A 26867-nucleotide genomic window follows, 5' to 3' on the forward strand; every position below is an offset into this window, starting at 1 on the left:
TTAGCATCAAAGTACAGTTTAGATCAAAACATTGGCACAACAGTAATGTCCTAATATTATATATTTGAAAGAATAATTTTAAAATAATTTGTTAAAAAATTTAAAAATCTAATGTTCACATTTTTCAATTCCATAAGTCTGTGGGTTAGTTTTGTTTTTGGTTTGCTTTTGGTTTTGGAGGGGAGGCAGGGACTTAAACCAAAATACTTTATTTCCAGGGTAGGTAGATTGTATATCATATTATGTAAGTCTTTAAATAGTAGATTTGCTTTTTTTTTCAGCAATGCCTTCATCTTTTTTAAGATAAAAGTGTCCTCCTATGTTTCTACCAAGTCCATTTATATCACATTCAACACAGAGGAATGATAATTTCTTGTAAGTTCAGTTGAGGGTGGGTGGGAGGGCAGGCATCATGCAGAGCTAGAGGTAGCACTATGAAATGGCATGAGATTTAAGTTTTTCTCATCACACACTTTCTCTCCATGCCACCTCTCCCAATATAGTAGGATTTCATTCCTAATTTGGATTTTTAAACCAGAGAGGGGTTATGGTCGATCCAAAAGTACTTGCTAAAGTTGTATCAATAAACAGCTTTTTGTTGAAGGACAGAAAGAATTAGACAGAAGGCACAGTAGCACTAAAGCTTGTTCAGGACATAATCCTCTTTTTGTGTGCATGTGTGGGACCCAGACTTCTGTCTTTGCCACTACAAATGTCTGCTGAATAATCAGAAAATCTTATTTATCATCCTTCCCTTTGGTCTTTCGGTATACATCTCTCAAAAACTGGCCAGAACCTTGTTCTCTCTTTTCCGTCTCTCTTCTTGATTAAAGAATGCAAGGGCTCTTTTCTCATCAGCACTATAGATCTGGTTCTCTTTCCACAGTCACACAGCCTCCATTCGGCCATGCCTGCAACCCTCATTATGTAACCTGAACATTCAACTGATGCAATTTCTTCACTTGTCAAGCCAGTTTCTCCTCTTCGTGGAATACGTTTTCCAGGTTTTACATATTCAGCCATAGCTGCGCCTTCCCCAGGTAACAGAGCATGGCTGTAGTTCAAACGTTTATCGTCTTGAGAGGCAAGTGGATTTGGAGCCTCTGGGCCAATTAAATCTGGAGGTTCTTCAGCCTTTGATCGATCCTTCCAGGGATTCTCCAGAAACTCTTCCTGGGACTCTTAGAGCTTGAATCACTGGATTCTTTTCTGTTCTTTTTCGATTTATTTTTCTTTTATTTCTTCGATCTGCGTTTCTTCCTCTTTTCCTTTTTCTTGGCTTTCTTTGCTTTCCTTTCTGTATCTTCACCACCAGAGTCTGTTTCAGAATCAGAGCGTGTGCCACTATCTTCAGAATGCTCCCTGTGTTTTCTTGTAGATGATTTTTCCTTTCTCTTTTTCTTGGACCTTTCGTTTGAATGATTAGACTTCTTCTTCTTTTCATCTTCTGAAGAAGAAGCCGACGTAGCGCTTTTCTTTGGCTCTTCATGCGCTACTGGTGTATGTTCATCAGAGTCTGGTTCAGGATTCTTGGAGAAAGTCCCCGCACTTCATGAGCTCCCAATTCTCCAATCCTCTCTCTCTCATTTAATCTCTTCTGCCGCGGGCTCTCCTCCCTCTCCTTGTCCAGGAGGCTAGGCCGCGGCTTGTCGCTCCCACAGGGGCGCGAGTAGGTGGAGGAGACAGAGGCGGAGGGTGTGCTCCGAGGCGCAGAGGGCCGTGAGCGGGAGCGCTAGGACTGGTTTCTTGAGCGGTGACTGAGGCCATTCCGTTCCCCAGTCGAGAGCAGGAGTGCGAGCGAGAGCGGCGGCCCCGGGGGCAGCAAGCAGATTTGCTGGGCTTGGGGCTCTTCTACGAACTGCGACGTTGCCCCCTGCTCCGTGAGCCGGATACCAGAGCCCTTGCTGCTGCGGGATCCCAGAAGTCCTGGAGAAGGGGGCGCTCTCACCAGTCTAGGAAGATCCCGGTTCGTGCTTGCATATTTAATAAATGCTAATTAAGCACCTGCTCCATCCAAGGTGATTTTAGTTGTGTTCACATATATGCATACACACACAAGTATATGCATGCATATATATAAACAAATGTACAGGTTTATTTAACTATATTTACATGTATGTGCTTATATATGTGAGTGAATACATAAATGTATATGTGTACTTGTCTATGTAGTTGTGTTTGGGTGTATTTAACATAGGACCCACAATGCAGCATTGCCTATAACATATAGACACCGATTTTTGTTTATTTTACTGTTCTGAAGATTAAGTGCCTCTAAAATTTAAAGCCTGGTTCATTGATTTTTGTGAATTAGGGTTATAACAAATTATCTTATAAACACACCAAGGAGTGGGGAACTAGTATCATGAAGAAATGATGAAGATCTTCACAATAGTTGGGTCCCATGATTTCTATTTTGAAGGTTAACCACGAATTTACCTCTTTATGCAAACTTAAATGTAAAGGGATATTCTGGGCATTAAGTGTAACTTATCCAAATGTACAGACTTCAGATGATTTGCATTTGTTTTCAACTTACACTGAGAAATTCAATAAAGTTGAGTGTCTTTGCTGAAGTGAAGTAGGAAAAACTTCACTACTACATTAGAAACCTACCAGGACAGTTGTTTTTATCCCGTATCAACATTAGTTAGGAGCTGGACAACTTAAATGACAGCTTGGAAGTCATCAAGGATGAGGATTATTTGTCCTTTTCAAGCATCATTTTGTATTTTTATTTGGCCCTTGAAAATCCGGTCTTCTCCATCTTTCTCAGTAGAGAGAAAGAGATAGAGGGCATGCACTGGTTCCCAATGGGGTTGGTTGCTTTTAAGAAGGTTTCCAGATTGTCCTTCAGAATGTATTCCACCTAAAACTCATTGAACATGCTCAAGTGCAAGGCAGGAATGCAATCACGTAGTTTTTATCTGCTTCTATTGTCCTAAGTAAGAAGTTGTGGCAGAAGTCATTAAGCAGTTGCAGTGTCAGGTACAAATACTTTCAGACATGACTTCACCTTCAATGAGCACCTATGTGTATCTAATATTCTAATTTGAAAGTCTTGACCTATGATGGTCCCTTAAGATGCCATATAAACAATACTAAGGATCTTCACTATTAACAAAAAGTAGACATCTAAATATCAAAGTTCACATATTTCCTCTTGATCACACTAACGGTGAGTGATAGAATCAAGTTTTAACCTGGATCTTTCTGCTGTTTCTCCCCCCACCACAGAATGCAGCCTCATTCAGTCAATGCAGGGAAGACCCGCTGAGTCTCATGAAAAGGACAGTAGTTTTCAAAGCTGTTGCCTAAGTAATAAATTAAATACCCTGCTTTGGATGATGAATCACTGAATAATTTATGTAGAGGATAACGATGTAGGTCTACATTAAAAGTTTGATATGGTTTCATTTACAAGCCAGTTAACTCATGTTCACTGGAGCATTTTTTCCCTAAATTGCCACTGCATATTTTAATAATACTCATTTTGAATATTGTTGTCCACAAGGACTGCTGAGTTTCTCAGGAAAGCCAGGGTGATTGCTGTACCCCACCTTGCAGAGCTTCTGGGCTTTGAGCCGTAATAGCTAAGTCTGTAGACTAGAACATATTCTTCAGCCCAAGACCAAGACCATCCAGGTATTGCCACTTTGCCTGGACTGAATTTCAGTTTCCTAAGGAGGAGATCATTTTTTCTTTTTCTTGTAAATATAGGCAAGGTCTGCGTCTGATTCCTGCTTTTCTGCATTCTAAGCTGCTCTGAACATAACAGGGAAGCTGCCTGTTCCATGATAAAGGCCAAGTTTACCATGCATGACTTGGAGTTCTCAGTGCTTCTGATATGAGACTAACCAAGGAGATAAGGATTAAGCCCAGGAACTGGAGGCCACACCCTCTTGCCCCTACAGGATCTTATCTGTATCCACCCACCTGTTAATCACACTATGTATCCACTCTATGTATCACTTTTGGAAGTGAATGAGAGGCTGGAGAGCACTGAGCTGGCCCCCATTTTGCCATTTCTCCTGCCTGTTGTGCTGTGCCACCTCTCCTGTGAAACCTGTTTTGCCGCCTGCCATTCTCTAGCCCCCGTGCTCTTTATCGCTTGCAGTCTCTGGCCTGCACCCTGGAAAAGGCTGGTATGGGAGTCCCTACTTACTTTTTCTTACCCTCTTTCCCTTAATAAAACTGTCATGTTCCTGTGTATTTCCTTCACTTTCCAAATAAACCCTGAACTTCATCATATTTCTTGTCTCGATTGGGACAGTGCTTAGAATTCTTATCTAAGTAAACAGCAAAGACCTGAAATATATTTTGGTTTATGTTCTCCCCCAACACTTTCTAGAATTCCTGTTGACATTCTCTCCTCTCCACGCTACGGCTGGCACTTCCCCACAACCTCCACTTTGTCCTACTGGCTTTAATGTACTTGAATCTCCTCAGTTCAAACCCAGACATACAAAAAGATTTAATGAACCCATGTACCACTCTGGCTTCTGACAGCATTTTCCACTTTACAGCCCAAGGACATTTTCAAGAGTTATCTATGTTCTCATTCTCCGTTTCTTTCTTTCCCAGTTGGATTCCAGTAGGAACTCCTGCTTTGCACTCTTCTACCAAGGCTATCATGGCTTGCATTTCTTTAGTCTCAACCAAATTTGTTTAGTTCTTACATTCCCTGGGTCCTGAGCAAAGCTTGATCCAATTGATCTCTTCCTTATTCTGAAATGCATTATTCTTTTGGTTGTGTCTATGGCCTAGTTTTCTGATTTTTCTTGCTGATCTCAAGTTACTTCTCTTTGGTCCAGTCTAATCCTTCTCTCACAGCTTACCCCTTATTGTTCCATGGAGGCTCCTTCTTAGGCCCTCTCCTTCCTAAGTGACTTACATCTGCAGTCTCATTAACATGTATGCACAGGTGGAAGCCACATTTATAAGTCAGACAAGGCTTTCCTTCCTATACTCCCTGCCTGTTTCTACTTTTCCTCTTAAGTATCTTGAAGTCATTTAAATTCAATGTGTCTAAGATCAAACCCGACACTTTTGATCTAAAACTTGACTTCTTTCAATATTTAAAGAACATCACCTCCACTACTCAGTTGATGGAGATAGATACATTGTGCTTCCTCATTTTACCCTTGGTTCAATCTCTGAAACAGTTTTGTTACATTCATCTCCTAATTTCCTAAATAGTTTCCTTTTTTCCTAACACTAAACCACACTGATCTACATTATCATGTTCTCTCATCTGGATGCCTGCAATTTTCTTGTAATTGGATTATTCACATTTCTTTATCTATTTGCTAGCTAGCCTTCTCTCGTTCTCGCCCTTAGCCTATTTCCATCTGTTCTCCATAAGACAGCCAACAGAATTTAATCACATCACCATCCATACACTGACTTAAGACACTGCAATGGTTTTACACAAAGACCAAAATCCAACATGTGGGGCTATGACTCCATGCTTTCTTCTTCCTTCCAACTTCTCTTGCTTTATCTTGTACCATCACACCCATCACTGGGCACCCCACAGCCTGTTTGAACCCATGCCCCAAGATCTCACCTACTAGAAAGCTTCTGAAACAGGGACTCTTCTCTACTCCACCTCTAGCTTCACCTGATCTATGGCTGTGGTTAGACCTGTAAATAGTTTACTAAGTCCATGATGCTTTTGTTTATTAAGCCAGATCTTATTACACAAAATATCAGCAAAGTACACTTGCAGATAAGAGAAAGACAGTCTGTCTTAACTAACAATGTGATATTAACAGTGCACAGAATTTGAAGATTTAAAAATCTCGTAGACAATAAGGGTGTCTTCTTTTTCAATAGTGCAGGCCTGGCATCCACTTCCTATTCTACCTTGCCTAAGGAAATCTAAGCCTACCAATTCCCTTTCTTCTTCCAACAATTTTGAATGAAATGACTGAAGAATTCAAAGGATCCCAAAAGGGAAAATCTGACTTACCTGGTGTGAACACCTCACTGCGGGTCATGTTTGCAGTCCTGCTGTGACTGGTCCCAGGGAGTAGCCGCTTATCTCACTCCATATATGATCAAGCTTAAATCATACCAATTTTAGTTATAGCTTCAGACAAGGATTCATATTGCATTCAAAAGGCAAAAGTTAGTCCTGAGGTGAGGGTTGGTGGTGGAATATCTCTCTTTCAATGTAATCATATCACCGTTCTTAATTGGAACAACTCTTTCAATTATGTCTAACATGATGATAATTTACAAAACCTGCAAAGAGGCATACAATAAATTTATGTCCAAACTTACACTATTTCTTAGCATTGCACCTGACCTAGCAAGAATTAAATGCTTGATGGTAAATAAAATGGTAACTTACTGCACACCTATTCTGTATAGCACTAGGATTGTAATTTAATCTTTTTAAGATTTATTTTATTTATTTGAAAGACAGAGTTACAGAGAGAGGGAGAGAGAGAGAGAGAAAGGTCTTCCACCTACTGGTTCACTCTCCAAATGGTCGCAATGGCTGGAGCCGAGCCAATCCAAACCCAGAAGCCAGAAGCCAGAAGCCAGGAGCTAGGAGCCAGGAGCCAGGAGCCAGGAGGTTCTTCTAGATCTTCCATGTGGGTGCAGGAGCACAAGTGCTTGGTCCATTACTTTCTCAGGCACATTATTAAAGAGCTAAATCAGAGGTGGTGGAGCAGCCGAGAATCGAACCAGCACCCATATGGCACTGCAGGCCAGGGCTTTAATCCTTTGTGCCACAGCATTGGCCCCAATAATTTAACTTTCTTAACTCTTTGAATTGGTTTCATTATCCCTATGTCATAGATGAGGCACACAAGATCAGGAAATCAAGTACCTTGACCAAGACCACACATTTTTTTTTAAAGATTTTTTTATTTGAAAGCCAGAGTTACAAAGAAAAAGGAGAGGCAGAGAGAAAGAGAAAGAGAGAAAGCAAGGTCTTCCATCCGCTGGTTCACTCCACAATTGGCCACAACAGCTGGAGCTGTGCCACTCTGAAGCCAGGAGCCATGAGTTTCTTTCTGGTCTTCCCATGCGAATGCAGGAACCCAAGGACCTGAGCCATCTTCTACTGCTTTCCCAGGCCACAGCAGAGAGCTAGATAGGAAGTGGAGCAGTCGGGACTCGAACCGGCACTCATACAAGATGCCGGCACTGCAGGCGGCGGCTTTACCCGCTATGCCACAGTGCCGGCCCCAAGGTCACACATCTTGAATCTAATAGGTCAGTGTTAGAATTAAAGTCCTTTTGTGTCCACAACTTCATATATTTAGACAAAACACTGCCATCTAAGAATGAGGTACTTCTGCTGGATTCAACTTAATAGAGCCATGAGCCATGTCTTCAATATTCCATGCATTATCCTCAGCTGCTTGTCATTTAGTGCAAAGTCACCTAGCAATCTAACCCTGGTGGAGGAAATCAATGCCAGCAGTTTGACTGGTTTTTACAAGGTTGAAAACTCTTTATCTGATGAATCAATAATCAATTTCTAGTACTCTGGTAGTCTGAATGAAGAAACACAATAGAACTCTTGCTGATTAGCTCCTGTCATTCTGCAAACACCCTGTAGTGCATTATGAAGGCAGGGTGAAGCTAGTTGGGAAAAATGGGTCCATTAGTCCTGGCACTGGGATGATAATGGGAAATTTTGCCAAGTTTCCCATATTCTTCTGGATCATTCTTACCACATCAGGACAAAGGATACCAAAACATCAAGAATTCTGAGATCTCTACTGTTATCCTGGAAATTCCAGAAAGTCACAGTTTCAAAAGAGGCTCCATCGAAGTTTAAGCTATTGTGTTCCATCCCAGTGAATTCTATGTAGACTGTGACCAGGGTGCAGATCTTCAGGACTCTGTTCTAGCCAATGGCATGGAATCTATTCAGGCTATTTGTGAGCATTGAAATAATACCATCATGATATTTAATTTATTAGGTCAACATAGATTAAATTGGGCCATAGGATGCCAAAACACTTGGTCAAACATTGTTCTAAATGTTAATGTAAGGGTACTTTTGGGTGAGATTAACATGGAAATCAACAGACTGAGGAAAGCAGTTTGCCTTCTCTGAAGTGGGAAGGCATTAGCCAAACAGTTGAAAGACTGAATAGCACAAAGTGGCTGACTTTCTCTCTTTAACCAAACTTTTTTTTTATTCTTTTTTTTTTTTTTAATTTGACAGGTAGAGTTAGTGAGAGAGAGAGACAGAGAGAAAGGTCTTCCTTCCATTGGTTCACCCCCCAAATGGCCACCATGGCCGGTGCTGCTCCCATCTGAAGCCAGGAGACAGGTGCTTCTCCTGGTCTCCCATGCAGGTGCAGGGGCCCAAGCACTTGGGCCATCCTCCACTGCACTCCCGGGCCACAGCAGAGGACTAGACTGGAAGAGGAGCAGCCGGGACTAGAACCCAGCACCCATATGGGATGCCGGCGCCGCAGGCGGAGGATTAACCAAGTGACCCATAGCACCAACCCCTGACTTTCTCTCTTTAAGAAATAGGGACTTCCTCTTGCCCTTGGTCTTTTAGTTGGGATATCGGATTTCGTTGTTTGGCGCCCTCAAACTCAACCTCACTATCAGTTTTCTTGTGGCCATCTTGACAACTTGCCCTGCAGGTTGTAGGATTTAGCAATATCCATAATCATGTGACACAATTCCTTACAATGCATCTCTTTATGCACTTGTATAGACAGCAATTCATCTATACTCACATAGAACTAATAGTATGTATTTACATAGATAGATAGATGGCTAGATAAACATATCCATTGTTCTGTATTTCTAAAGAATACTAATATAGCTACCTATATTTTGTGATAGTGTTTGTTCTGTATTCATAATTATACGATGTAAGAAATTTTCAAGTAATAATTTAATCTCTCGGCTGGCACCGCAGCTCACTAGGCTAATCCTCCGCCTGCGGCGCTGGCACCCAGGGTTCTAGTCCAGGTTGAGGCTTTGGATTCTGTCCCAGTTGCTCCTCTTCCAGTCCAGCTCTCTGCTGTGGCCCAGGAAGGCAGTGGAGGATGGCCCAAGTCCTTGGGCCCTGCACCCACATGGGAGACCAGTAGGAAGCACCTGGCTCCTGGCTTCGGATAGGCGCAGTGCACCGGCCGTAGCGGCCATTTGGGGGGGTGAACCAACAGAAGGAAGACCTTTCTCTCTCTCTCACTGTCTAACTTTGCCTGTCAAAAAAAATAATTTAGTCTCTCTTAAACATAATAAGCTTGGGCATTGTCAATCAAACTGTAGTCTTTGCACTATAGCCATTACTAGGTACTTGTTATTCATGCAGATTCTGAGGTCCTACTCAAAATGTATTGGATCAGGATCTGCATTGCAACACAAGCAACTGGTCTGTATTAGTAGTTGTTTCTGATAAGCACTAGAGAAGGGAAACTGAGCCTCAGCATGGCAATATATTCTGTGTGACTGTTCATGGTATTTTAGTCATCTGTACCTCATGTTCGTCATTTCTGAAGATTTTTTTCAATAAAGTTATCAGGACAAGCCCTGACCTAATACAGAAAACCATTAGGATATAGGTGCTAGTAATAGAAGACATAGATACTAGTATAAGAAGTAACAACAGGGCCAGCGCTGAGGCACAGTGGGTTAAAGCCCCAGCGTGAAGTGCTGGCATCCCATATGGACTCAGGTTCTAGTCCCAGCTGCTCCTCTTCTGATCCAGCTCTCTGCCATGGCATGGGAATGCAGTAGAGGACGGCCTGAGCCCTTGGGCCCCTGCACCCGCTTGGGAGACCCGGAAGAAGCTCCTGGCTTTGGATTGGCGCAGCTCTGGCAGTTGCGGCCATCTGGGGAGTGAACCTGCAGATGGAAGACCTATCTCTCTGTCTTTACCTCTCTCTGTATCTCTGTCTTTCAAATAAATAAAATATATCTAAAAAAAGAAATAACAACAATAACAAACAAGAATAATAGCATAGGGCCTGAGATTGTGTTGCAGTGGGTTAAGCTGCCACCTACAGCAGCAGCATCATATATATTGGAGTGCTGATTCAAGTCCTGGACCCTCCACTTCTGATCTAGCTCCCTGATAAAGTGCTAGGAACGTAGTGCATGATGACCCAAGTACTTGGGGTCCTGTCACCCACATGGAAGCTCTACATACAGTTTCTGGCCCCTGAATTCAGCATAGCCCAGATCTGGCTTTAGCAGCAATTTGAGGGTGAATGAGCAGAAATTCTCTCTCTCTCTCTCTCTCTCTCTCTCTCTCTCATTCTATCTTTCTAATATAGACATAAGTGAATATTTTTTGAAAAACAAGAATAATAGCATACTTAAGAGAATCCAAATTTAATGAGAAAAAATTAATCTTTCCTCTGGTTTTGAATTTTATACTTGGCTAGTTGAGTTGTGTTGATTAAGTCACTTTAGCTCGTAAGTCTCATGTTCTTTATTTCAAACTTCACATTGTTTGGCTAAATATGCTTGTATTGACTTCATAGACAAAGGTATAACTCTATTCTGAGAGAAGTAGTACTCATTTCATCACTGACTTTCTCAATTTTAAATTTCAGATTTTTAATAATAGATACTTGGCTGGTCAGTAAGTACCAGGAGATAATAACAGATATGTCTTAAGCATGAATGACATCAGTGAGAAAAAAACACTCATCTAAAGGATGTTTTTGTCTCCAGTTCATTTCCTACCCGTGACTATGGATAAGAGGATACTCTCTCATTTAATATGTTAGAATATTGCACCATTGAAATACATTTTAACTGATACTTCATTGTTCAAATTGTATTTCAAGATCATGTTAGTTATACTCCTGAGGCATTGTTTTACTTGAAAAATGTTATTTCAATTAGTTGGATATCATTCTTTACAGGATTTAGGTCAAATGAGGGGCAATGCTAAATCCAAACCAAACAATATGTGTCTGCAATAAATTTCTGTTCCTGAATTATTCATACATAATGGCATAGGTGACTCTTCAAACATTCTGAATTAAGTAGAATTGATTTCTCACTTTTTTATGCTCTGTTGTACAAGCCTTTTTGTACTTTTACTACTCCTTAACAAATAAAATATTGATTCATCTCCACCAAACATGTTTTATTTAAACTTTGGTCTTTGTCAGCAACTTCATCCCTAGTACCCACAATTCCTTTCCTAAGATTGGAATTGTCTTTTGCTTCTGAAAGTGAAATCCTTTAACCCCGTCTCTTAGGGTGAAGTAAGTGACTGCTTACCACCTTTTACCTTTAAGTTTCCCTGGAGTGTTTATGCTATTAGTATGTCCAAAGTGTAGACTACATATTTTTATTAACTTTGGGTAGTCTAAAAACTAATATTGGACTTGCATTGCATTGTCTCTGGGTGTCATTATCTAAAAGCGATCACGTTTCTTCTTTCCGAATCCAGGAACAAACATACTTATAGGCAGATTTCGGCCAAACTTGTAACATTAGTTACCTCAGCATGAAGCACATGGTCTGAATCAAAGTTGAAACTCAGTAAATATTTGTCGAATAAGTGAATGAATCACATTTCTATTGGATTTTTTTTGCTTCTAAAAATACTAGATGGAACATGAAACAGAAAGCAGAACATATAACATATAATCTTGGTTCACTTGATAGAACTCGATTTATATAAAATAAAATCACAATCGAAAGAATTAAGAAATAAATGAGATTTAGGAGACCTGACTTTCAACCAAAGATCTTCCATTAAATGTGTAACCTTGGCCTCTGGCTAACTTCTCACACTGCTCTTACCTATCCTAGAATAACTATCCTAGAATAACTATTGCTCTATACAATATCTGCTATGGCCTCAAGGCTGTAACTGTGACTATGACATACAGATTTACAAGTTTGCTTACTTGGGCTAAGATGATCATACTTACTGCCCCTTTTGCTTCATTTGAGATCTGGTTGCCTCAACTCTCCTTTCCAATGTTCTGTGCAGTCTGCATAATAACCTTCAGCACGGGTATAGTGCAAACCCTAGCCCATGCAGTCTGTTACACGGAATATGGACCACTGCCTGGAACCTGAAGACAAATTCCCTTCCAATGTCAAATTGGATGATGCAGATACCAATTAACACACACCCCCAGATATATATTGCATTTATCATTCTCTCTTTTGTAAAGTCATTATCTAATTGTTCATTTATATAAAGGCAACAGATTTCATGTATTTCATATATACAGTTTTAGTAACATAATGGCATTTCCCACCATCCCTACCTCTCTTCCTTCCTCCTTCTTTCCTGTTTTTCTTTTAATTCTTGTGAAAACATATTTTCAATTTACTTTATAATCACAAGCTAAATCCTCCACTGAATAAAGAATTCAACAAGGGGGAAATAGAAAGACCACGGCTTGTCAGGAATATAGATAAGGATTATAAACAATAATCAAATACCAAGGTGTCAGTTCCACACATATACATTACACTTTTGTTCTCTACATAGTAGCTAACATGAATCAGAAAAAGCATATGATATTTGTCTTTTGGGGACTGATTTATTTCACTAAGCATAATGGTGTCATTCTCTCTTTGGAAAACACTGCCACCAAGATCAGCCCCATGCTTTTTTGTCTTTTTCTGAATACAATGGGCATTTAACAAGCAGAAGTAACTTTTACTTGCAATTTGAAGGCCTTAACTCTGCACAAGGCCACATCAGCTCTCTGGCTCTTTTCTTCAGCAAGGCCTCTGGTGTAGGTGCACTGAATACATCCTCTGTGCTCTGACATGATGCAGAGCTGACTTGAGCACAGCTCCTTTGAGAACTTTGAAGAGGTTTTCATCAGGTGGGAAGACATAGAAATGCAGATGTTTTTATGCAAGCAGAGAATTGCTCCGACATCTGCCTATACCAACTATAATGTGGAGAGCTGAGGTTCTCCTGTTTTTTTATTACTCTGAAGGTAATATTCACCAAGACTATGTAGCTTTCAACACTTGTTTCTGAAAGAGACTGATTTTCATTCTCTGCCTAGTTCTTTGTTGTTTCTTTATGAGTTCCCCAGAGGCTAAACCAGTGGCCCAATACAAATAACAAATATTATGTTCTACTCAAAGACCTTTCCTCTGGTACCCGATCTGCACTGAGTTAAGTTTTCAGTGCCCCCGATTCTTTCCCTTAGAATGAGCTTTTTTTTCACTCCCTTTGTGTGTCATCAGTTCTTTCTGAAAATAAATAACTAACTTTGCTTTCTGATATTATTCTGCAAACCGTTAGCTTTCCTTCTCAAGTTGATCCTTGCCTTGTCCGTATGCCATTACTTCATAGCTGGATTATCTGTTTTATCTGCTAGGTAAATACTCATATGTTAGACGCTCCATCTGACCTTTTAAAACATTGTTTTCTCCACAAAATATCATTTCTAGAACGGCTTTCCTTGATGTGCCCCAACTCCACATGAGCTCTTTGCAGTTCCATGCAGAAAGAGACAGCTGTTTCCTAAGCTATCCTTGAAAATATGCTTATGACTCTTTTTGTTAGAAAATTCACTCCAATTTCCTTATTTTGCTCTACTTCTGCTAGAAGAAACAAAACCAACAAATAGCTGTAAATTGCTTGCAAAATGCGTGTTTGCATGGAACATCCCAAGCACATTGCCCACAAGCAAACAATTCAGACTTCAAATCTGATGCCTTGGATGTAATGATGTTTGAGTTCACCATGCTAAGTCTTAAATCTTTTGTGGAATGCATTGCTAGACAGGTTTTATGGAGACTCTAGCATTTGTATTGTGGTTTTGAGCATAGACTTGAAAAAGCTGACCTAGGAAGGAAAGCAGATGACTGAGCTGTGGTCCCCGGGCAAATCAATTGCTCCCTCAAGAGGTGAGAGATGTGAATGAGCGAAGAGATAAAATAAAGTAAAATAAAATAAAATTGACAGGCTTTCATGACTTATAGTCACTTTCTTTGGTGTAGTAAACCTAATCACATTGGTTACTATTTCACTGTATTTGCTGCCGGAGTCCATTAGAACAGTCTAATTTACACTGCAGTGTAATTCATCTGTTTTATTAAGGTTGTTCTTGTATTTATGTTAGAAGTAAAAGCCGTCTCTGGTTCAATGTTATACAGTCATTCTGTGGAAATGCCACAGGGCACAGCAGTTAATAAACCTGGGAACTAGATTTCAGCACCCGTATGTTGACATCTGACAAGTTTACTGTGAATGCAGTTTTGTGGATGCAAGGTCTTATACAAATAGAAATTAGCATCATCATTACAAGCCCATTACAAATAATTGTAGATCCTATTTATGGAGGTACTTGAAAGTTCTTTGCATGTACTTTACTGAGAATGTTAGTGTTTAATCTTTCCCTCATCTTTTCCCAGGAAAACCTGCTTAGTATTAGATTTCATTGCTGGTAAGAAAATTACCTGAATATAAAATGAAGACAAATTAAAGATTGTGCGATTTCTTGCTGAAGTCACAGTATAATTCCACGAAGATTAGCATTTCCATAAAAATCAGCTCTAGTTACTTAGGAGCTTCTCTGTTCCAAGTAGGGCTGGGTGCCCAGCTTTACTGTGTAAATAACCAGCAGTGAGAGTGACAAGGCAAAATCCATGCGATCCCTTGGTGAGACTCACAGACAAGGTATATTTACTCATAACCTGAGTGTCCACAGAGAACTTTGTTTCAGAGAACTCATTATCTGTGCCAGTATGTGGACAGAAAATCTTTTAATGAAAGAAAAAATAACAGAAAGAATGTAATAGACAGTAAGTTAATGCTAGCTATAATTCATAGGCTACAGAGGAGGCAGAAAGAACAAGAAAGCAGAAACAGTACTGAAAGATAAACCAAAGACTGTTCTCAACTTATTCTCTGCCTCATTGATGGATCACGAACTTTGGTATGCAATGGGCTTGAGCTTGACTCATCTATTAAAATCCACACTCCATGGAAAGAGTGTCTTAAATAACATTTGACACATAGCATAAATATAATAAAATTATCCTGAATTGTATTTAGGCAACTGAGGACAATATCCATGTCCTCTGTACTGTAGACATCCATCAAGGTTTATAAAATGAATGAATACACCACCCTAGCATCTTTTTCACAGGATGCTAAAGTGAGTCAGGAAAAGGTATCAGTGAAGCTGATGAACTCTGAAACACTTGGCTACTTAGATTCCCTCATAACATAGAACTGTGGGATGCAAGGTGAAGCAGGGGGAAAGGAATGCTGCTTTAAACTGAGAAGTCCTGGGCTCCAGGGTTGATTTGGCCCATAACTACAGTTACTTGAAGTTAGCAACTTTGCCTTTCTGGGTCTCTGTCTCTTTATGTTTACATAAGGATAATCTGTGTTATCCCTTCTAAAACTAAAATTCCATTCTTCCACGTTTGCTATTAACTATAGCACATCATATTTTGGTCTTCTGTAATTTGGTGTAGAAAGGCAAACTCACTACTCTGATTCTTCAAGTTAAAAAATACCTTTTTAATCATAATCTTTATACCTTAAATCCAAGAAGTCACCAAGTTTTGCAAGTTCTACCCTTTGGTTCTTTTTTTTTTTTTTTACATTTTAATTAATATGAAGAGAGCAGTTTTCATGCATTTCAAAGGTACTAAGAAAGTAGCTATACTTTCCTCCTTTCCCTTCTCCCTACCACAAGTCCCCTCCTTCCTTCCTTTCCTTTTCTTCTCTTTCATTTTTGCTAAGACATAATTTCAACCCACCATAGAATCACAGGTTTTATTCACCACTCACCATACTATTCAACAAGCAAATTGTAGGAAGACCACAGTTCCATGAGAGCAAGAACAAGTGATAAAAACAACTATCAAATGAAAAGATGCCTGTTTCACTCCTGTTAATTTTTTTGTATTCTCTATTAACTGTCATATATCAGAGAAAACAGATATTTGTCTTTAGAAACTGGCTTATTTCACGAAGCCTAACAGTTTCCAATTGCATGCATTTTATTGCAAAAGATAGAATTTCATTTTTTTATTTTGAATTTTGGATCATAGCCATTCTAACTGGGATGAAGAGAAACATTATGGATTTTATTTGCATTTACCTGGTGGTTAGTGATCTTGAGCATTTTTTGAAGTGTCTGTTTGCCATTTGCATTTTAGTCTTTGGAAAACCCCTGTTCATGTCCTTTGCCAATTTCTTAACTAGAATCTTTGTTGTTGTTGAGTTTCTGGAGTTCTTTATGGATCCCGGATATTAATCCTTTGTCAGTTTCATAGTTTGGAAATGTTTTCTCCTATTTTGTCAGATGTCCCTTCACTCTGCTGAATGTTTCTTTTGTAGCACAGAAGAGTCTTAGCTGATATAATCCTATTTGTCTATTTTTCTCTTTGTTGCCTGTGCTTTTGGGGCTTTCTCCAAGAAATCCTTGCCTATCCCAATGTCTTGAAGAATAAATCACATTGATCTAGGTAAATGAATTTTCTGATGTTTTGTTGGGTTTGAGCAGCTAGTATTTTATCACGAATTTTTGCATCTATGTTCATCAGTTGATATTGATCTATACTTCTCAATTTCTGTTGTATTTTTTTTTTATTTTTGGTTTTAGAATAGAGTTGATTCTGGCCTCACAGAAGGAGTTCGTGTGGCTTCCCTCCCTTTCAATTGCATTGAATAATTTGAGAAGAATTGGAATTACCTCTTCATGAAAGGTTTGATAGAATTAAGCAGTGAAGCAATTTGGTCCTGGGCTTTTCTTTGTTGGGAAGGTCTTTGTTACTGATTCAATCCTTGGTTGTTGTTCTGTTTTGGTTTTATGTCTTCAATACTCAATTTTTGTAGATTGTATGAGTCCAGAAATCTATCCATTTCTTCAAGATTTTCCAATTTTTTGGCATGTAGCTGTTTGTAGTAAGTGATGATGATTCTTTTTATTTCTGTGGCATTCATTGTAACATCTCCTTTTTCTTTTTCTTTTTTTAAATTTATTTGACAGGTAGAGTTATAGACAGTGAGAGAGAGAGAGACAGAGAGAAAGGTCTTCCTTCTTTTGGTTCACTCCCCAAATGGCCTCAATGGCCAGCACTCCGATCCAAAGCCAGGAGCCAGGTGCTTCTTCCTGGTCTCCCATGCAGGTGCAGGGGCCCAAGCATTTGGGCATTCCTCCACTGCACTCCCGGGCCACAGCAGAGAGCTGGACTGGAAGAGGAGCAACTGGGACTAGAACCTGGCGCCCATATGGGATGCCAGCACAGCAGGCGGAGGATTAGCCAAGTGAGCCACGGTGCTGGCCTGTAACATCTCCTTTTTCAACTCTGATTTTATCCTTTTGGGTCTCCTCCCGGCCTTTTGTTTTTTGTTAGTTGCAACAATGGTTTATTCATTTTTTCATTTCACTGATCTTTTGTATCATTTCCTGTTTCAATTTTGTTTATTTCTTTTTTTTGAAAGAATTTTCTTTATTTATTTGAGAGGAAGAGTTACAGACAGAGAGAGGGAGAGACAGAAAGAAAGGTCTTCCATCTGCTGGTTCACTCTCCAGTTGCCACAATGGCTGGAGCTGAGCCAATCCAAAGCTAGGAGCCAAGAGCTTCTTCTAGGTATCCAACATGGGAGCAGGAGCCAAAGCACTTGGGCCATCTTCCACCACCTTCCCAGGCCACAAGTAGACAGGAGTCTGAAGAGGAACACCTGGGACACAAACTGTTGCCCACATGGGACATCAGTGCCAGTGCCTAAGGCACAGGCTTAGCATACAACAACACAGTACAGGCCCCATGTTTATTTCTTCTTTAATTTTAGTTATTGCTTTTCTCCTACTAATTTTGGGTATGTTTTGTTGCTATTTTTTTAGGACGTTAAGTTGCATTGTTAGATCATTTATTTGATATCTCTCCAATTTCTTGATGTTGGCACTAATTGCTCTAAAAATCCCTCCTAACACTGCTTTTGCTTTATCCATTAAGTTTTGGTATACTGTAACTTGGCCTTCATTCATTCCTAGGATTTTTTTTTATTTCCCTTATGATTTCTTCTATGACTCACTGTTCATTCAGACACATGTTGCTATCTCCATTTTGCATGTTTTCTACAGTTTCTTAACTTTTTAGTTTCTAGTTCCATTCCATTATTGTCAGTAAAGATGCATGGTATGATTTCAAATATTTTCTATTTTCGATACTTTCTTTGTGGCCTGTTATATCGTCAATCCTAGAGAAAGTTCTGTGCACTGATGAAAAGAATGTGTCTTTATGAAGCTGTGGGATGAAATATTCTGTAGATAGCAATTTCATCCATTTAGTCTGTAGTGTAGATTAGTTCTGTTATTTCTTTGTTGAATTTTTGTCCAGTTGATCTGTCCATTGATTTGAGTGAGGTATTGAAGTACTTCATTATTATTGTTTTGGAGTCTATGTATCCCTTTAGATCCATTAACTTTTTTAAATAGCCAAATACCCTGGCATTGGGTGCATATATATTTACTGTAGTAATATCTTTCTGTTGGGTTCATTCCCTAATCATTACATAGTGTTCTTATTTGTATATTTTAGCAGTTTTTATTTTGAAATTTATTTTTCTGATATTAAGATGGCAACTCATATTTGCTTTTGTTTTTCAGTATCATGGAATACCTTTTTTTCCATCCTTTCACTTTCAGTCTATGTGCATCTTTGGGGTTGAGTTCTGTTTATTTTAGGCAGCAAGTAGATGAATCTTGTTTTTTAACCATTCAGCCAATCTTCATCTTAATTGGAGAGTTTAGGCCATTTGAAAGCAAGGATACTATTGATAAGTAAAGGCTTTGTCCAGCCATTTGTCTATAACTATTCTTCATGTTTGCTTTGGATTTCCATTGTGCTTTTACTAAGAGGTTTTCTTGTTTCTTCACATTATTGCATAGTGATGACTCTCTTTCTCTGTTTCTGTGTGTAACACATCCTTAAGTATCATTTTTAAGGTAGGTTAAAGTGACAGATTCTTTCAATTTCTGTTTCTTATCAAAGTCTTTATTTCACCTTCATTTTTAAACGAGAGCTTTCTGGGTACAGTAATCTGGATTGGCAGTTTTGTTTTTCTTTTAGGACTTGGGCTATGGCTCTCCATACTCTCCTAGCCTGTAGAGTTTCTGGTGAAAAATCAGCTATGGCTCCCACTCTCACTCATTAACAATATAATATAGAAAACACATATTAAGTAATTAGCTTTTCTAGCTCCCTGCTTTTTAATGAGACTTGGTATATAGTCATCTTCAGAAGCTTGATATTATCTAACAAAACCTCAGATAGCCAACAAGTTCAATTTGCATTTGTTCCTCCTTTGGTGTTGCTCATTAGACATCTAATTGGAAAAAAAATCTAGGCAGCTCATTCTTTTATATTACACTTCAAATTTACCATCAAACCTTCTCAGCTCTAATATTCTCTAACCTTCATCACCACCATTGTTCCCATGACAACAGTCATCACATTGTCTCCAGCTGTGCTTCTCTGAGAACTCCACCTTCTTAGATTTCCCTGCCCTACTGTTATTTCAGTACAAACTCTTCTCTGTCACAGCCACTGGGATTGCAGTGGGGAGCAACTCAAGTCAAAGTTGAATAGTTAACTCTTTTATCTGACCAGGTTATCTTCTTCAACTTCTGCTTGACTTGGGGAGCTCCCTGTTGCAGTCTCAATTCCAGGTTCTAATGGTAGTCTACAGCAAACAATTAAATAAAAAAAGTATGAAACCCACATGTTCAATAAAATGCAAAGGAGTGGAACAATTCATCAGAAGAGATCAGTATAATACTAAAAACAAAGATAAAATATGATAAAAATGAAAAATAATGACTGTTATTTCTTCTATAAGTCTAGATAACTAACTAGATAGAAAATTTGCTTAAATCAATTTAATTTTTATAGTAAATATTCAAAAATCAGTTAATGCAATTAGTAATATACTAAGATTAAAAGAAATGTATCACATGGATATCTCAACTGCCATAAAACAGAAAAAAACCCTGACAAATTCTTTTTTTTTTTTACACTCATCACCATAGCATTGTTCCAAATATTTACCAAAAGACAGAAGTAATCCAAATGTCCACAAATGGACGAATGGATAAAGACACATGATACACACACACACACACACACACACACGCAGAATATTTCACCAAGGAAGAAAACAAAATGAAGGAAATTCTGACACATGATACAATATGGGTGAACCTTAAGAAATTTTCTAAAGTGGAAGTAAGCCAGTCAAAACAGATGCTGTATAATTTTACTTACATGAAGTACCAATAGGGTATAGAAACGTAGTTCCCAGGGGCAACAGGGAAGGAACAGAAGTAGTTCTGGTTTAATGGAGATAGTTTACTTTTTCAAGATGAAGAGTTCTGCAGGTAAGTTGCATACAAAAATATGAATTTATATTTATATAACATTACTGAACTGTCCAAAAAAGAGTCAGTGGTAAATTTTCTCCATTGTGAAATCTCTGATGTGTAATGAAGTCGGAGTTATGTCTAATGCATTCTCTACCTTCACAGAGCACATAATCCGCTCTTCAGTGTGGATTTTCTGGTGGTGAACAAGGTGGGACTTCCTAATGGAGGCCTTCCCACATTCACTGCACTCATAAGGCCTTTCTCCAGTGTGATTTCTCCAATGTTTAATGAGGTTGGAGTTGTACCTAAAGAATTTCCCACACTCACTGCACTCGTAAGGCCTTTCTCCAGTGTGAACTCTCTGATGTCTAAAGGAAGCACATAAACAAGTCTAGTACCTGCTAATACTAACCGATTGAATAAATAAAGGGGAGAGTGATCCAACATGGGAAGCGAGATACTCAGCAGACTCATAGAATGGCGGATGTCCTAAACAGCACTCTGGCCTCAGAATCAGCCCTAAAGGCATTCTGATCTGGCTGAAAAGCCCATGAGAGTATTTCAGGCATGGAAAGCCAAGACACTCTGGCAAAAAAGAAAAAAAAAAAACCTAAATGAAAGATCTCTGTGAGTGAGATCCCAGTGGAAAGAACAGGTCTTCAAAGAAGGAGGTACCTTTCTCTGAAGGGAGGAGAGAACCTCCACTTTGACTATGACCTTGTCTAAACAAGATAAGAGTCGGTGAACTCAAAAGGCTTCCATAGCCTTGGAAACTCATGACTGGTGCATAGGGAGATTACTGATGCCATAAACAGGAGTGTCAATTTGTAAAGTCAACAACAGGAGTCACTGTGCACTTACTCCTCATGTAGGATTTCTGTCCTTAATGTGCTGTACATTGAGACTTAATGCTATAATGAGTACTCAAACAGTATATTTCGCTTTGTGTTTCTATGGGGGTGCAAACTGTTGAAATCTTTACTTAATGTATACTAAACTGATCTTCTGTAAAAAAAAAAAAAAAAAAAAAAAAAGAAGAAATTATCAATTCCCAACTTGACTCTCACTGGGATTAAACATGACAATAGGTCTGATCTGATTTCATCATCATTTAAAAAATCATCTATTATTTTTCACTTTATGTTTCTGTGGGAGCAAACTGTTGAAATCTTTGCTTAATGTATGCTAAACTGATATTCTGTATATAAAGAGAATCGAAAATGAATCCTCATGTGAATGGAAGGGGAGAGGGAGTGGGAAGGGGGAGGGTTGCGGGTGGGAGGGACGTTATGGGGAGGAAGCCATTGTAATCCATAAGTCGTACTTTGGAAATTTATATTCATTAAATAAAAGTTAAAAAAAAAAAAAGAAGGTGGAGCTGTACCTAAAAAATTTCCCACATATGTCACACTCATAAGGCCTTTCTCCAGTATGAACCCTCTTATGTCTCATGAGTCTGTAGTTGTACAAAAAGGACTTTCCACACTCTCTGCACTCGTAAGTCCTTTCTCCACTGTGAGTTCTCTGATGGTTCAGGAAGTTAGCATTGTACCTAAAGAACTGCCCACATTTGCTGCACTCGTAAGGCCTTTCTCCTGTGTGAACTTTCTTATATTCAAAGGTGATAGAAAATAAATTCGCAGTAAATTAAAATAAAATATATCTACTATAAATTCATGTATTGTTGGTGTATTACTACATTTTGTGGAAAAAGGCAAAACAGAGAAAAAGAAAGCATTTACTGCTTTCTTTATAGCATAGTATTGGACATTCTAGAATTCTATTATCAAGAAAATTAAAATATAGATTGGGAATAAAGCAAACTTGCAATAATTTGCATATGAAATAATTTTCAAGGAAATTTAAAAGAGTCTGCTGTGGGGAGCAACTCGGACTATACTGTTACTGGAATTAAGACTTATTCTATGCATCTGCTCTCCCACAATATGGTGCTGGGAGAGAAGAAAACAGCTTCTACACAGCTGCCTCCAGTTCAGCCAATAAACTGTAGGACTTGCTCCTGATTGGAGGAGAGCAGCGTGCTCGGCGTGTGGGCAGCCGAGTTAGGATTGGCAGAGGAGGACTATATAGGAGGAGAGAGATGGCATGGTGGTGTGGGTTGGTTGGAGAGTGCGTTGGAGAGTTCGCGGGGAAGTTCGTTACTTCGTTCTTTCTCATTTCTCTCTACTCATTCTTGCTTTGGGAGTTTGCTGTTTACTTATTCTTACTTTACTATAGAAAGGACTTGTAAAAAAAGGGAACAACAAGCGCCCGGTCCGGTGCGGCTCCTCCGCGTGCAGAGGAGCAGCAAATGGTGCCGTGACTCGGATAGGAAACCTAGGAGGGGATAGTAGCCAACCCAGGAAGAACCAGCAGCAAACCCGGGGAGGGCCGAGCAGACAAAAGAACAGCGCAGGGTCCTGTGTTGCTCCTCCACGAAGAGGGGGAGTGACAGTCTGCAAAATGGCTGCAAAATTTTTAAAGTAAATTAAATGTTTTCAGGATATAAAATCAATATTTCAAAGTTAGCTATATTTTTGAATTCTAGCAACATCCCAGTTGGAATAGCAAATTGAAAATAAATTTAAAAATGTAGTAAATGTAAAGCATATGTAACTTAAGTTTGTAATGCAATGAATGTACATATACCAATAGTTCCAGAAATACATGCTTTAGAGGAAATTATAACAGAAGTATGTGAGATTTATACCCTGGAATTTATAAAATATTTCTAAGAAAAAGATCTTAGTAAATCTAGAGATAGCATGGACATTGATTGCATTTGTCAGATCTAGGATCTTTTCCCATAGGGCTCTATAGTTTCAACACAAACTTAATCAAAACCGTAGCTTGATTTTTGGACAAACTGAGCATGTAAATATTAAGTGAATAGGGGATTGGAAAAGGCCATGAAGACAAATGTTATTCAGACCCTGAATTGAAACTTACCATAAAACTACAATATTAAAAACAGTGTGGTTTTTCGTGAGGACAGACAAGAAGATAACTACAAAGTAACAGACTCATGTTTCCACAGCCCAACTATATCTTACAGTGGTAAAACAAGAACAAACAAGGAACAAAAACTAGTTTTCAACAAATGGCATTGCAACTACTTATCCATATTTTTTAAAATGACAGAAAACTAGCTTGGCTACTGCTTTAAACCATATACAATAATTACTTAAAGAACACATACTTGTACATCAGGGGTAAATTTAGAAATATTTTGAGAAAAATATATAGAACAGCTTTGTTAGCCTTGCAGCCTGGAAATAGGCAGATTTTTTAAATGAACACAAGAATTATCAATGCAATATCAAAAATAATAAAATTCCTCAAAATAAAATTTTTATGAGCCATCATAAGACAGCATTAGGAAAACAAATTTTCAAATAAAATATAAGAAGAAATTTTCAACAATGTAATAACATCCATATATAAAAATTTGTCAAGAATATCTATAATTAAATAATGAGGTGCCCCAGTATAAATTAGCAAAACATATGAACAAATACTTCACAAACAAAGATATAAAAATATCCAAAAAACAACATCATTTGTCATCAGAAATTCAAACTAAAACAATTATATTCTAATATATCCACTAAAGAGAATAAAATTAAAAGACTGTCCCCACCAAATTTTGCTGAAGATGTGCAAAGAATCAAAGCTATATACCTTATAAAATATCGCATTGAGAAGAACATGCCACTATTTTGATAATATTCCTTGAAAGACTATGTAACCAGAATCTGTCATTGGAAAAAAAATCAGAAAAATCCAAATTGAGAGATATCCTACATCATAAACGGTTTATACTTTTTAAAAAAATTAAAGTCTGAAAACATTAAAAATGGCTAAGAAATTCAAGTTTATAGGAGACTGAAAGAAAACAAAAAAGAAAAAAAAAACCTAAGTAATGTGTGATTCTACCCTTTATGTCTATTAATCATGGTTGTATACTTAACAATTGGCCAGTTTCTCTGGATTGTACTACATAATATGTTGAAAGTTTTAACTGTATTTTAATGTCTTTTTAAAATAAGATTGTTTTATATTTCCAAGACACTGTTAAATGATTTATAAAAATGTACATATCTAAAGGCATATCTTGAGACAAATAATTAGAAATGTATATAAAGTGTGAGATAAAGATTAAGAGTAAAAAGATTAAAAATGGGTGATTCTGAGTAGAGGGCATATGAAAACTCCTTTCCTTTGTGACCTTTCTGCAAAGTTGAAAACATTTTTAACATGAGCATATTTGAGTGTCTATCACTCCCCTGATCTCAGATCTCCAGTAACATTCAATTATAAGAAAATAAAAATTCTACCATGGTTTAAAGATATAACATTTGACCTAAGAATTTGGCAATTAAGTTTTTTTCTTTCTCTGCCTACCCACCTAGGCTACCCTGACCCCTTTACTATTTCTCAAACATTCTAAGCAGTAGCCTTCCTCACATCTTTTCTATTTGAGGTTCCTCGTCCTAGGTCCTCCTAAGTCTTTTCTACTCCAGATTTCCTTGTGTCATCTCTTCACTTAACTCAGGTCTTTGTCCCAGAGAGGAATCCTTTGGACTGCCTATGTGAAATAGCATTCCTGTTGCATTCTCTCCTCTTCACTCTGTTTCACATTTCTTCATGGTGCTGATTTCTTTTTGAGGTTATATTTATATGCTTACATTTTCTCTTTATTTTTTATCTCCTGCTTTAGGTGATGTATGCAGGGAGTGTGTTTACTCATTTCTGAGTAGCCAGAACATAAAGAAGCAACTGGTACATATTGATAACTCAAAAACATTTGGAGGATAAATGAAAGAATGAATGAAATATGAAAATGACTAAATGATTATTTGACTGTGATTATGATTGCTTCAGAAAAAGAAAAGAAATAAACCTCTAACCTACAATAAAATCAAAGACCTGGAAAATCTCCTTTGTTGGTCTTGTCTGTAGCCTTCCTCCACATATATTTGAGTTTGGGGTCCTTAACCATATTCCGAAGACCTGCACGTGGTCTACAATGTGTGCTAAGCATCTTCCCATCTAGATGATGAACATTATGGGATTATTTTCTGAATTATTTCCTTTTGTCTATATGTGCCACAGTTCTATACATACATGAAGTTAGAGTCAGGATCTTCTACTTATCAGAAATTATTCTACATAAAATGAGAGTTATGGGATACTGAATTGGATGCTCGCATCCCGTATCAGAGTGTCTAGATTTGGTTCCCAACCCTATACCTAATTCCAGCTCCCTGTTACTATTCATTTAAGAAGGTAGTACTTGATATTCTAGTAGTTGGATCCCTGTCACCCATGTGGGAGATCTGAATTGAGTTCGTGGATCTTGGTTTTCTGTCAATCCCAGACCTTCTCACTGTGGGCATTTGAAGGGTGGTGGCTGGAGGGAATGGATCAACCAACAAATGGGAGTTCTGTCTCTCTGTCTCTGTGTGTGTGTGTCTCATCTTTCTGCCTCTGTAAATAAATGAATGAATACAACTTAAAAATTTAAAAGTAAGCAAGATAAATTTCATGGATTTGAAATGCAAGACAAGGAAGCATCAAAGTAGAGTCCAAATTATTTGATACAAATCATTGTGAAATAGTATGCAGTTCCTGAAAATGAGAAAGCTCCCTTGGCACCATTAACTATAAATGATTAGCAAATATAAATTGGATAGATGGTTCTTAACAGCCAATGATGAATGTTTCCCACATGGACTTGAAACACTGATGTGTATTGTGGTGAAGTGGTCAGTGACCCTGGAGTGTAGAGGACTGGATTGTGATCTGAGTTCTGTCACCATCACATGTCTCCTGCTTGGACAAGTCATTCCATGTCTAGATTGCTTCATGCTCTTCAAAACAAAACAAGGAAGTAGAATTAGACAGAATCCAGGATCTTTTCCCTTTATAGTGTACTATAATTCTATGCTGAGCAAATTCAGATATGTCATTTAGAAACATGATTAAATAGCAAAAGCAATAAACATTTTAGGACTTCCATGTCCTTAGGGAAAACCAGCAGTTTACATTTCAGAGGGCATGACGTCAACTCTGCCTCATACCGAGGTACTTTTCTAAGGCATATGTGCCCTTTCTGGGATTCCCAGGCAGGCTCTGTGCTCTGTATCTAAGTCTAATTAAATTCCTTTGTGCAAACTTTAAATACACTTAATTAAAACAGGTAGACTTGGGATGCTTAATTCCAAAAGTAAGTAGGTTAAAGTGCAGGCTCATTTCTTCTGCTAATTAGCTGAAGTATGATCTCCTTGCCAAGGGGCCAAATGGCAGGAGATTCATTTATTCCATTCAAATCTGTTTTTAAATGTCTTTTTGAAGCCTTGAGGCTTTGGAATTTGAAATATAAAAATTGAATGTTGGAAATTATTTCTCCTCAATTTATACTTAGTTAACTCAAAGCAGAACTCAGTAGAGACCCAAAGATTATACAGTGCCAATAGTGTTTGAATCTACACAGTGGGTCAGCAAAACCGGCCATGTGTTTACCATTATTTCATTGCC

General features: G+C 38.4%; 1 pseudogene; it reads right to left on the bottom strand.

The window, feature by feature from the left end:
* Nucleotides 1–737: 737 nt before the first annotated feature.
* The window catches only part of LOC100358768 (NF-kappa-B-activating protein pseudogene), a 67211-nt pseudogene continuing 41081 nt past the window's right edge, over nt 738–26867 (bottom strand).

This window comes from Oryctolagus cuniculus, chromosome 6 (assembly GCF_964237555.1).
Source record: "Oryctolagus cuniculus chromosome 6, mOryCun1.1, whole genome shotgun sequence".
NCBI lineage: Eukaryota > Metazoa > Chordata > Mammalia > Lagomorpha > Leporidae > Oryctolagus > Oryctolagus cuniculus.